The sequence below is a fragment of the Cyprinus carpio genome, chromosome A15 (assembly GCF_018340385.1).
Source record: "Cyprinus carpio isolate SPL01 chromosome A15, ASM1834038v1, whole genome shotgun sequence".
Lineage (NCBI taxonomy): Eukaryota > Metazoa > Chordata > Actinopteri > Cypriniformes > Cyprinidae > Cyprinus > Cyprinus carpio.
Window position 1 is genome coordinate 23,501,929 of NC_056586.1, and position 15,027 is coordinate 23,516,955.

General features: G+C 39.9%; 2 pseudogenes; both read left to right on the forward strand.

Moving 5' to 3' along the window:
* LOC109111935 overlaps nt 1–6,423 on the forward strand; it is a 44,031-nt pseudogene extending 37,608 nt beyond the window's left edge.
* Nucleotides 6,424–8,207: 1,784 nt separating this feature from the next.
* LOC122147810 lies at nt 8,208–10,256 on the forward strand (annotated as a pseudogene).
* Nucleotides 10,257–15,027: the final 4,771 nt, after the last annotated feature.

Sequence of the window (15,027 nt, forward strand, 5' to 3'; positions counted from 1 at the left end):
ATATCAAAATAGTAATTTTTTTGATTAGTAAATATGCATTGCTAAGAACTTCATTTGAACACCTTTAAAGATGATTTTTTCAATATTTCAATTTTTTTTTTACATCCTCAGATTCCAGATTTTCAAATAGTTGTATCTCAGAAAAATATTGTCCTCCTAACAAACCATACATCAATGGAAAGATTATTTATTCAGCTTTCAGATGATGCATTAATCTCAATTTCAAAAAATTGACATTTGAACAAAAACTGTAATATTGATAAAATGACAGCGTCCTAGTGTTTTGTTTCTGTGCTTCTGCTGATGGTGTGTCCCTGTGTGTGCTTCTCAGGAGCAGTTCCAGTCGGGAGCGCAGCGATCGCTTCGACCGGGTCGGTGACCGCTACGATCGCCGTGACGACCGCGGATCTGACCGGATGGACCGCAACCGTCCGGCGGTCGGCAAGCGCAGCTTCAGCCGTGAAAAGGAGGAGAGGAGTCGGGAGCGAGAGCAGCGTCCCGCTGAGATGCTGCGGCGTGTCTCCAGCGTCACAGACGAGCGAGAACGTGGTACAGTGAACCGGGGTCAGAGGTCACGGGTTTAGTGACCCAAAGCGTTGTGCAGTGCAGGGTCATCAGGGTTAGTTTTGGTTTGTAGTTTAGATTAGATTGAGGTCATTTTATGCAGTATTTATTTAACAGTCAAGGATTTATTTTTCTAAGTAATCATGATTTTTATTTGAACAATCTAATATCAGTTCTTGATATCAGTCCTTTTGTCAGATATCTATTAAATCAAATCAAAATCTAAATAGATTTCAGAAAATCAGGACATCAGTGCCAATACCCAGACCAAAGCTTTTGTTATTATAATATTATTTATTAATATTAATATTGATATAGTATAATATAGTTATATATATACATATTTAATTTTTAGCTTTTAATCAACTCCTAAGTTTGTGTTATAATATTTTCATTATTATTAAAAAATATATTAAAAAAATATTTAAAATATTAATTTTTAGCTTTTAATCAACTCCTAAGATTGTGTTATTATTATTATTGCAATATTATTAATATTATTAATTAATATCAATATGGCATTAGTTTTTATTACTTATTTTAATTTTTTTAATTATTATAATTTTTAATTATTATTTTAAATCAAATTTTTAATTATTTTAAATAATATTCACATTTTTTTGATTTTATTAAACAATTAATTATTAACTTTTTATCAACTACTGCATTTCCCTCACGAATCCCAGTTTTGCCAAAAAAAAGTCCTAAACTTGTGTTATTATTTCAATATTATTATTATTAATTTATTAATGTTAATATTCCATTAGTTTTTATTACTTATTATTTAAATTATAATTTTTTTTTTTTTAATTATTATTATTTTAAATATTATTTGCATTTTTTGTTTTTATTATATAATTAATTATTCACTTTTTATCAACTACTGCATTTCCCTCACAAATCCAAGTTTGGGAAACTCTACAAAATTTAAGCCATTCGTTTTATTTTATTGCAATATTAATGATTATTTATTAATATTACCATTAAAATTGCAACATTAGTTATTATTATTATTACAGTATTAGTATTACAAGTTTCTGTCATTGCAGTATAATTGACTTCAGCATTACTTATCCCTGTTTTTACGTCACGCAGGTGGAAAAAACACACACTGATGAGATCTTTGACAGGTTTTGTTGTATTTGTGTTTAAGCAGCGAAGAGAGAAACTGTTCCCACTCCTCCACCTGCTTCCTCTAAACCTGCCGCTGACGGAGGAGGAGCTGGAGAAGAAATCCACTGCCATCATCGAGGAGTATCTGCACATCAATGACATGAAGGTACTCACACACACACACACACACACACACACACACACACACACACACACACACACACACACAACACGACTCACTCTCCACCACACTCACACACACACACACTCTCACACACACTCCACACCGACACACACACACACACACACACACACACACACACTCACTCTCTCTCACACACACACACACCACACTCACTCTCACACACACACACAACACCACACACACACACACACACACTCACCTCACTCACACATAACTCACTCTCACACACACACTCTCCCACACACACACACACACACACCACCCACTCAACTCACTCACACACACTCACACACCACACTCTCACACACTCTCACACACCACACACACACACACACTCACTCACAACACACACACACACACTTACTCTCTCTCTCTCTCACACACACACACCACGTCACTCTCACACACACACACACTCACTCACTCCCCACTAGTCTTTTAACACCCCCCCCACCACTACAAAAAAAAAAAACAACAAAAACAACACAAAAAAAACAAACAAACACAAACACTCACACCACAAACACACACACACACACACACACACACTCACACACAACACACACACCACACACACACACAGACTCACACAGACACCTCACACACACACTACAAACACCAACTGAAACTCACTTCACCACAACTCTCACACACACACACACACACACACCACTCACACACACACACACACATCACACCTAACACACTACAGACTCACACAGTTACACTCACACCACACCAACACAGTACTCACAGACACAGACACACACACACACACCACACACACCCACATACACACAACACACACAGTGACCTCACTCACCAGTCACTCACACACACACACACAACACACTCACACACACACACACACACACACACACTCACACACACACCACACACACACTCATTACCACACACTCACACACACACACCACACACACTCACTCACTCACTCACACACACACACACACACCCACCGACACTCACTCACTCACCTCACTCACGCACTCACACACACAATCCCTCACACACACACTCACACACAAAACACTCTCACACACACACACTCACTTCTCACACACACACTCACACACACACTCTCACACACACACTCACACAAACACACAACACCCTGCTCACTCACACACAACACACACACACACACTCACACTCACCACAACAGACAAACACACATCACACACACTCACTCACTCACTCACTCACACACACACACACACCACACCCACAACACAACACCTCACTCACACACACACACACACACACACCACACTCATCACACACACACACCCGACACAAACTCTCACCACACCACACCACACTCACTTCTCACACACACACTCCCACAACACACTCTCACACACACACTCACACACACAATTAGAGCACGTCTCACCAAATGACTCACACACACACACACACACACCCACACTCACACACACATACACACACACACAACACCACACTCACTCACTCACCTCACTCACACACACACACACACACCACCCACTACACACAACAAACACACACAACACACACACACACACACACCCACACACACACAAACCAACACACAACACAACACACCCACACACTCACACACACACACACCTACAATTGCACATTCACTCACTCACACACACAGTCCACACACACACACACACACTCACACACACCACACACACACACACACACACTCACTCTCTCACACACACACAACACACACCTCACTCTCACACACACACCACACCCACACACAGCACAGACTTCACACAGCCACTCACACACACACCCACACACACACAACCCACACACACACACACACATTACACCCTCACACACACACCACACCACACTCACTCTCACACCACGTCCACCACACACACACACACACACACACACACTCACACAGACACTCACACACACACACATCACCCACACACACACACACCACTCACTCACATCACTCACTCACACACACACACTCACACACACACACACACACACACTCACCAGACCTCACACACACCCACTCACTCACTCACACACACACCCACACACACACACACACACACACTCCACCCCGCCACACACACACACACACACTCACCTCACTCACTCCACACCACACACACACACACTCACACATACTTGTTTTCCATGATATATCGGGAGACTTGTGAAAAAAACGTGAAATATTAGGACATGCCTTCCCAAGGTCCAACAGACCTGTTTATCAATCAACTCCTACCAATGCTTTCAATGAATGAGATCCATCTGTTGAGATTTTGTCTAAGGGCTATATTTTGGGCAGACTTGATTTCTTATGCTACTTGTGAGGACATGTTTGGGTTTTTGTGACTTATGAGGTCATGACAACAAACACTGTCATTTCATGTTTAAGTGATTTGTGAAGCCCATAGATACACACTCAATTTTCAGGTTTAAATCCACTTATCAGACTCTCCGTAACAAATAAAATAGGGATTGCATATTTGCAACACCTGCTGTTAAATGTTTGAAATTTCTTTCTACACATTAAAAGCAGCGTGTGTACAATATAGTCATGGCGCAATGTTCAGTAAACCTTTTTCAACTTTTACAGGTTGATAAAATCTAGTACAAAACTGAGTACGCTGAGATCGATATATAAAAGCTAACTCAAAGGGGGTCGTAGCCTCATGAAAAACCACAAGGGGTGCAGTATATGTTCCTGCATGGTGACACTTATGTTGAAATTCTAAGTAAATACCAAACAAAACAGAGCATGTTTTTACAATATTTTTACGATATTAGGTTATTAGTTACAGCTGATATATTGAAAATTCTTATGAGCTTATGCAAAAGAAACACTTCTTGTAGAATCCGTCCTTCCTGCGATGAGAAAACACCCAGCCTCTTGTCGCGGTGACCCACACCCACCTGGAATGTGGTTTGTTGCATTTGGTGCAACACCGTGCACCTAAGTGTTTTTTGACATTACCATCCTGTGTTGTCTCCCAAAACCGGCCTTTTTTCACAGAGTATTCAGGGGACCAGGTGGAAGGCTACGCAAAGAATCAAGGATGCAGAGGCCTACGATTTGAGACAAAAAATAAAAACCACACCGCTGGTCCTCAACTTGTCCTATTCATGACTTTCGTAGTGATGTTGTTGTTATGATGTGAAAGAAAGAGTGGTACACTTCAGGTCTTTCTTACTGTATTAAATATCTAAACCAAAATAGGTACAACCACCCCATGAAAATGATTCACCTGACCATCCCCCCCCCCGCCCCCACCCCGCCCACACCCCCTCCCCCAAACCAAACCCCACACCCCAACCAAACCACCACCGAACCCCCCAACCAGAGGTGCTCCACCCGCGCACCAATCTGTTATGTCTTCCCCAACCCCCACGTTTACACAAGACTACGCGAAAACCAAACGCGACCAACAAAAACAACCCCACACCGTCACGCACGTGCACTCACAGCACTCACTCACACACCTCACACACCACCCACCACCTCCGACACCACTCACTCACCCACTCACACACTCACAACCCACCACTCACCACACACAACACACACCCCACACACACCCAACACAACTCTCTCACACACCACACACACACCCCACACAAACACACCCACTCACTCTCAAAGCACTCACCATACACAAACACACCACACACCCACCACACAACAAACCCACAACCACACCACACCACAACACCGGCACCCAACAAAAACGAACACCGACACAAACACCCAACACTACACTCACTCACTCACTCCACAACACCACACCACACGGCAGACACACCCTCACACACAACACACACACACACACACACACAACAACACACACTCACACAACAGACACACACACCCACATACACTCAATCACAGAACTCACACACCAAACCACACACGACACCACACTGAGCAACACACACACACACACACACACACAGACACACACTCACACCACAGAGAAACACACCATACAACTCACTCCATCCTCACACAATAACACACAACTCACCCACTCACTCACACACACACACCACACAAGCAGCCACACACAACATACACTCACCCACTACCCACACTCACACAATCACACACACACACAACCCAAACACACACTCCTCACCCACACACACACACACACACACACCCCCACACACACTTATGTAACGTGTGAAACCCACTTCCACAGGAATACCCGCTCCCCCTTCACCCTCATCACGGAGTGCGGTGCGTGTGCGTTGTTGCTGACTCTGGCATCGTCTCTGCAGTGGCACTGCGTTCGGAGGTGTTCCTGAGATACCTTTCTTACCCTGTCTGCACCCGTGCTAGGACGGGTAATCGAGGCGTCGACGCTGGGAGCGAGCAACCATCGCTAGAGAAAACATGGGTTTTACTGTTTCACCCAGCTCCTCGAAACACCGACACACCAACACGTCCACACAACACAGACTACTACAAAGGGTGTGAGACCTACGTCTGTTCATATTGTGTGAGGATTGAGTGAAGTGAGTGCTCGGTGAGTGTGTGTTGGTGTGTTTGTGTGAGAGAGTGTGAGTGTGATGTGAGTGCGTGCGTGCGTGCGTGCGTGCGTGTTGCGTGAGTGCGTGCGTGTGAGTGGAGTGATGTGAGTGAGTGAGTTTGAGTGTGTGTGTGAGTGAGTGTCACAGTGAGCTGGGTGTAGTGAGTGTGAGTGAGTGAGTGTGTTGGGTGTGTGTGTTGTTGTGTGTGTGGTGTGGGAGTGAGTGAGTGAGTGAGTGAGTGAGTGGTGTATGTGTGTGTGTGTGTGTGTGTGGGGGGGGTGGAGAGGAGTGAGGGAGTGAGTGAGTTGAGTTGCGTGCGTGCGGTGCGGGGGCGTGTGTGAGTTTGTGAGTGGGTGAGTGAGTGAGTGGGTGGGTGAGTGTGAGTGAGGTGTGGAGTGAGTGATGTGAGTTGAGTGAGTGTAGTGGAGCTGAGTGAGTGTGTGTGATGAGTTGTGTGGGAGAGAGTGAGTGGGTGAGTGAGTGGGTGGGTGCGTGCGTGCGTGCGTGGGGAATGGCGTGAGTGTGAGGGATAGGAGTGGTGGCGGTGAGTGGGGGTGAGTGAGTGTGTGTGAGTGGGTGAGTGAGTTGTGTGGGGTGTTTCTGTGTGGGAGTGGTGTGTGTGAGTGTGTGAGTGTGTGAGGGTGAGTGAGTGTGAGTGTGTGTGTGGTTGGTGTGGTGGTGAGTGAGTGGAGTGATGTGTTGTGTGTGTGGTGTGAGGTGAGTGAAGTGGTGGTGAGGGTGGTGAGTGGATGAGTGTTTGTGGGGGTGTGTGTGTGTGTGTGTGTGTGGGTGTGTGTGTGGTGAGTGAGTGAGTGACTTTATTTTAGTTTTAGATATTTTAGTACTTCAAAAAACAAAAATGTGTTGCCTTGTAAAATAGGCTAAAATATATTTTTATTTCAAGTAATGAAAATTTTTTTTAATGGTTTAATATGTTAAGTTTCATATTGTATAGGGAGAGGTGACAGGCTTTTGATTTTTCTGTCGATAGATATTTAGTATTACTAACATACTGTTAATCGTTTTATTTTATTACATTTTAAAATTAATTTAATTTAAAATTTATAAAAATTAGAAATTATATTTTATTTATTTCATTTTTTTCCTATTTTTATTTTAGTAAAATTTTTATATTTTATTATTTTTAAAATAACATTTATTTTTATTATAAATATATTTTTTTTTATTATAATCATATTAATAATATAAATCTATTTCAATTTTACTTTTACTTTTTAATGTATTTCTATTTTATTTGTCCTTTTAGTTTTATTTGAAAAATGTTTTAAGAAAAATGTTTTTATAGTTTTATATATATATATATATATGTTTTATTTTAGAAATTTTTATTTTGTTTTATTTGTCACGTTTTTAATTTCACATTTATTTAAAAAATATATTTTTTATGGTTATATATTTTTATTTATTTATTTTTAATTTGAGAAGTTTTAGAAATATATTTTATTTGCCCTTTTTTCCACGCTTTTTAATTTCATTTCACATTTATTTAAAGAAAAAATATTTTTGGTCATGTATTTTTTTTATTTTAGAAGCTGTAGAAATATTTTTATTTTATTTGTCCTTTTTATTTTGTTTTATTTGTCACATTTATTCACATTTATTTTAATAAAAATATTTTTTATGGATATTTTTTTATATATATATTTTTTTTAATTTTAGAAATGTTATTTTTATTGTATTGGTCCTTTTTATTGAGTTGTATGTGTGATGTATGTATATAAAGTGCAGTGTAATGAATGTGATGCTGATGCCGGGGCGCAGGCTGCGGGAGGTGCTGGAGGTTGCGGAGGACATGGAGATAGATATTCCTCACATCTGGCTCTATCTGGCTGAGCTCATCTGTCCCATGCTGCTGGAGGGAGGGATTCCCCATGGGGCCGCTCTTCAGGTGAAGCCACACAGAAATCAGTCAGGTAAATGACACTCACAGTAAGATATAAGGAGCTTCGGTTTGAGCGTCTGACCTCTGACCTCTTCACAGGGAGGTGTCTAAACCACTGGTGCCGCTTGGGAAGGCTGGAGTTCTGCTGGTGGAAATCCTCAGGCTGCTCTGTAAAGCAATGGTAAGACGCTTGTGTGAATTTAAGATTAGATTATAATAGCTTAGGAATCTTTACATTGCCAAAGCATTCAAATTTACAACATATACACACAAACACACAAAACTAGATCGTCTGTGATTTAATTAAATTAATAAATGCACTTCTGTGAGAGTGAAGCGTCTGCTCTGAGTCACTTATATTGTTAAATGAAATGCAGCGTGCACCGATTATCTTCCCAAATTTGTATTAAAAAACCTCTTATAAACCTGTTTTTATCAACAAAAGAAAATTGATTTCCTGCCAGAATTAAAGTTCGGTGCTTTAACAACGGAAAGTGAAGAACTTAAGAAAGACATAAATATTAGTATTTTATTTTTACAGCTTTATGGTAAAATAAAATAAAATAAAATAAAATAAATGAAAAATAATATATATATATATATATAATTTTTTACATTTTTATTTTACAGTGAAATATTGCATTAGTAATTTTTTTTATTTTGTTTTAATATTGTGTTAGGTAATATAATTCAATAAAAACAAATAATAATGGTAGTTTGATAATGTATAATAAATAGTATTTATTAATTGCAAACAATTATTTTTTTTTTACAGTGAAATTAATATAATTACATTAATATATACATTTATATACATGAATATTTCTTATTTTGTGTAATAATTTTACTTGGTAATAATAAACCATAGTTATAATTTATTTTTTTATATTATTATTCATATTATATTAGGTGTTATGTGTAGGGCTGTCAAATGATTAATCACGATTAATCACATCCAAAATAAAAGTTTTGTTTTTTACATAATATATGTGTGTATACTGTGTATATTTATTATGTATATATATAAATACACACACAATGCATGTATATATTTAAGAAGAATATGTTATGTTTTATATATTAAATATATATTTATATATAAAGTAATATAAATATAAGAATTATAAATATATATAATAACTGTATATACATGTAACGTATTTTCTAAAATATATAATTTATGTGTGTGTATTTATATATACATAATACATATACCCTGTTCACATACATATATTACAAAAACAAAAATTTTATATTTGATTAAAATAATATTATCTCATATCAAAATGAAATAATAACAAAAAACGGCCTAGTTTTGTTTTAAATGTAATTTAGAAATTGCAGTCACATTCTTTATCAGAAACATTGGGATTGTTTTTTTTTCTTTTTTTCCCCCAAATAATTTAATTCTGCTCTCCTCCGTGTCCCCAAATTGCTTGCTCCTTCACTAACAAAGTGATCGACACTGAGGTGGAGCTAATTCCAGTGCTACATTTAAATACCTGTTGTACACTATGAAGTGCACTGTGGGTACAGAAGAGTGAAAACTACATAAGAGAATGATTGCACACAGCACATAGTGCACTGTGTACTCCAGCTGCTGTTCTTGAAAGAAGTCCTGAAACTGAACTGTTTCCTGTTTACTGTCTCAGAGTCATAAGAAGGTGGGAGCGATGTGGAGAGACGCGGCCGCTGAGCTGGGAAAGACTTCCTGCCCGAAGACAAGGACGCCAATAAGTTTGTCACCGAAGAGGTTTGTGATGAATTCAGTCGTAACAGCAGCAGAGTGATCAACGGCTGCATTCTTACATTATGATGTTAAACTGTATGATTGATAATGTGTGTGTGTGTGTGTGTGTGTGTGTGTGTGTGTGTGTGTGTGTGCAGGGAGTGGGAGTTCACTCTGGTGAGGAGTGTGTGAGGAAGAGCATTAAAGTGACTCTGAGTCCAGAAGACATTTCTAGAGAGCTGGAGCGACTCCTGCAGGAGAAAGCAGACAACCAGAGGATCTTTGACTGGGTGGAGGTACAGTGTGTGTGTGTGCGTGTGGTGTGTGTGCGATGCGATTCGCGCGCACTGCGTGTCTGTGTGTGCGGGTTGTGTGCAAGTGCATGTGTGTGTGTGCGTGAGTTTGTGTGTTTGTGGGCATGTGTTGTATTCGTGTTTGTGTGTGCTTGTGTTTGTGGGTGTGCATGTGAGTATGTTTTTGTTTGTGCGTGTGCATGTGTTGCGTGTTTTGTATGCTTGTGTATGTGTGTTTGTGCATGTGCATGTGTGCGTGTTTGTATGCATGTGTGTGCGTGTGCATGTGAGTATGTGTGTTTGCGTGTGTGTGCAATGTGTGCGTGTTTGTATGCATGTGTGTGGCGTGTGCATGTGAGTATGTGTGTTTTGTGGCGTGTGCGTGGTTTTTGTATGCCATTGTGTGTGCGTGTGCATTGTGAGTATGTAGTTTGTGCGTGTGCATGTGTGCGTGTTTTGTATTGCATGGTGTGTGCGTGTGCATGTGAGTATGTGTGTTTGCGTGTGTGTATATGGGCATGTGTATGTGTGTTTGTGTGTTGGTGTGCGTGTGAGTATGTGTGTTTGTGCATGTGCATGTGTGTTTGTGTGTGTATGTGTTGGTGTGCGTGTGAGTGTGTGTGTGTGTTTGTGCGTGTGTATATGTGTTTGTGTGTGTGTGCATGTGTGTATGTTTGTGTGCATGTGTGTATGCGTGTGAGTATGTGTTTGTGCGTGTGCATGTGTGTTTGTGTGAGTATGTGTGCTTGAGTATGTGTGCTTGTGCGTGTTCATGTGTTTGTGTGTGTGCATGTGTGTGTTTGCGTGTACATGTGTTTGTGTGTGTGCATGTGTGTTTGTGTGTACATGTGTGTGTTTGTGTGTGCGTCCGTGCGTGTGTTTGTGTGTGTGTGTGTGTGTGTATGTGTGTTTGTGTGTACATGTGTGTGTTTGTGTGTGTGTGCATGTGTGTTTGTGTGTGGTGTGTTTTTCCAATGTGTTCACATCATTTGCAAAAACCATTTGCGTTTCTTCAAATACGCTTGTGTGAGAATGCACTGAAAGTTTCTCAGGGAAACGCAAGAAGTTATGGAGATGGAAAAAAAAATATGAGCCAGGAGAAAAAATTATTTTAATGCTTTTACCTGTCTACCTCACAAACACAAACTTCTGTTCCCAGCACCAAGTGACCAAAGTGACCAAGTGACCGCTATCTCTCTATGCAGGCCAATCCTGGACGAGCAGCAAACATCATGGACCGTTTGTGTCCGCCGCTGATGACTGCGTCTGTCAGTCCTGCCCATCATCGGTGAGTCATTTCACGCCTCCTCTAATCACTGCTGTCATATTCAGCTCTCGAGTCTATACCATCAGGATCTGACTGACTGTTACTGAAACTAAAATATATTTAATCTAGTTTAACTTGATGTACTAAAAAAAACTAAGTTTAACTTGATGTACTAAAAAAAACTAAATTAATTAAAATTTGCAATGTAAATAAGTATATAAAATAAAACAATCAAAATTAAAACACTTTAAATAAGATACAATAATGTGTTTGTTCACCTGCATGTCATGTGACGCACTGGCTATTAGAGAACCCTGAACACCTACAAATGTGTTCAGTATCAGCAGACTAAAAGAGTGAACTTGACCGTCGCAAGCCCTGACATCAGCGAGAAGCAGAGATGTTTTCTCTCTATAATAATGTCAAAAAAGTACAAAAGCTGTTGGCTTTACTGTGTTGTTTTGCTTCCTGTGATCGTTCAAGGTGAGAATCCATATAAAGTAGACGCTACTCGAAATGTGACCCAGACCAGGGCCAAGCTGCTGCAGCGCTACATATTAACAACGAGCAGAAGGAGCTGCAGTCGCCGCGGCGTCTACGCCTTACATGAGTCTGATGATTGCAGCTTGGAAAAAGCAGCCAAGCCGAGTGAGTGTGTGAGTGTGTGTGTGTGTGTGGTTGTGTGTGTGTGTGTTGTGTGTGTGTGTGAGAGAGAGAGAGAGAGAGAGTGTGTGTGTGTGTGTGTGCTGTGTGTGTGCGAGTGTGTGAGAGAGAGAGTAATCTGTTGTGTGAGTGTGTGTGAGAGAGAGCAGAGGGAGAGGAGAGAGTGTGTGTGGTGTGTGTGTGGTGTGTGTGTGTGTGTGTGTGAGTGTGTGGTTGGGGTGTGTGTGTGTGTGTGTGTGTGTGTGTTTGTGAGAGTGTGTGTGTGAGTGTGTGTGTGTGTGTGTGAGGGTGTGTGTGAGTGTGTGAGTGTGTGTGAGTGTGTGTGTTTTGTGTGCTGTGCGTGTGTGTGTGTGTGTGTGTTGTGTGTGTGGTGTGAGAGAGAGTGTGAGAGAGTGTGAGTGTGCGTGTGCGGGCGTGCGTGTGCGTGTGCGTGTGTGTGTGTGTACCGTGTGTGGGTGTGTGTGTGTGTGTGTGTGTGTTGTGTGTGCGTGTGCAGCCGTGCTTCCTCATTCCTCAGTAACATCGGCTCTCTTCTCTCTGCAGATCTTCTGCGCATGTTCTTTTGATGTCTTATACACGATGACGTCATCAAAGAGGAGGGCTTTTAATCGCTGGGAGTCCAGCAAAGATCCCGCTGAGACGCAAGGCAAGGGCGTGGCCCTCAAATCCGTCACCGCCTTCTTCACCTGGCTGCGTTGAGCCGAGGACGAATCAGACAACAGCTAGAGCTTAGGCCACACCCACTGCAGAGATGATTGACTTGAGGACAAGGAAAAACTATATTTTGGAAAGAAATAAAAAAGAAAGAAAGAATGAACACATTGTTTTGGAGAGTTTCAACATCTTTTTACACTTTTTGTTTTGCCCCACCGTTTGCGGCGAAGAAAAAAACAAAAGACGTTAAAACTGAAACAAATAAAGTATTGAGAGGATAACAAGCCTTTGTATATATGATCTTCCTCAGTTTAGAGCTGAGTTTTTGGGCCGTTAGCATTGCTACTTCACTTTCCTGTTTCCTGCTCCCGCCGCCATGGAGAGGGACGTCGATGACATCATCACTCATTTATGATGTCACTTCCTGGTGACAGAACGCTGCTCAGAGTTCTATTTTTCTTCCTAAACAGAATATATATCGGTTTATTATTCGTCGGCGCTGATGTGGTTTTGCGTGGAGCCGGCTGATCGTGTGTGTGTTGCTGTAATGAGGAGGATTTTTTTTTTTTCGTTTTCTTCAATTTTGGATTTCGTTTAGTTCAAGGTTGAGTGTTACGAGCTCTTTTTTTTCTAATTTGTTTTAATGACAGAAAACAAAAAAATGCACATCAATCATCGCCCCTTTCAGAGCTGCGGTTTTTCTGGTGTTTGGTTGCAGCTCTGTGCGATGAACTAGAGATGTTAAACTTTGACCTTTTTGCTGCTGCTGCTGCTGCCGAGACGCTTCTGCCGGCCCGAGCTGACGTACGGTTCACATCAACACTTCACAGAGAAAAATAAAGGCTTGAGAAGTAAAGAGGGTGACGAGGAGCACTTTTGGGACGTGCTCTTTTGCCACCTGTTGTGAACTTTACAAAACAAATCATTATAACGACTTGGAAAATATATATATAGAAATACGTTTAACTTTCAGCAAAAAAAAAAATAACTGGAGAATGAGAGAGTACGAATACTACATGCCTTTCAGCTCCCTCGAGAGCGACATGTAAAATACATGTTTGTTTGTTGTTTGTTTTTTTTTTTTTTTTTTGTTTTTTTTTTTTTTTTTAATAATAAGAAAAAATGCTAAATTTAATGCCATGTATAATTTTTTTTTTTTTTTTTTTTGTATTTATTTTTTTCCTTTTTGCGGTTTAACCACCTGGCTTGTTAATTATCCTCCCGTCTAGTTATTGATTATAGTTTAATTAAATTATGTAAAATTTCTCTCTTTTTTTTTTTTTTTTTTTTTTTGCTTTAAGTATTTAATTAAGAAAAATCAATGCCTCTTTTCACATTTGAAACTGGAAAAAGATAATAAAGAACATTGCAATGAAAAAATTGACAAAAATGTGTTGTTACCTTTTGTTCCATTTCTTAAAGGAACAGTTCACCCAAAAACTTTAATTTTAATTATCATGTTTTACTCACCCTCAAGATATTTTCTGCTGAACACAAAAGAAAAGGTTTTGAAGAATCTTTGGTATATCCATTGAACTTCCATATACTTGCCCGGTTACAAAAAAAAAAAAAAAAAAAAAGTACTTTATGTGAACTATCCTTCTAATACATACACAAAATGTTTGAAAAGATTTTTCTAGATTTTGTTCTCGAGCTGAATGGGTTTGAAAACATCTGCATTAATAATCTGAGACACTGTGTTCTGTTATAGCTCAGAGTTTACAGGAATAATCTCATCAGTTATTATTTTATCCTCATTATTAAGGTACAGTTTGTGAAGATTGTGTTCTGATTGATCCACAAAGTGTGCGCTTTATACTTTGCTCTTTATGTAGTGTGTGGAATATGGTCTGATTTGATAAAGGTGTGTTATCAGCATTATATAAGTGAACCTCGCATATCTGTTAATCTTCTTTTATGACTCTTGATTCATAAATATTCTCATATCAGCCGCTAATAAATAATAATCAAGCCCTGAACGATTTGCGGTGAGAGTGCACAGCAAAAACATGACTTTCTCAGTATATTGGGCTTATTTTTTTAGTACGAATATCTAGAAATGTCTTTAATCAAGATGCA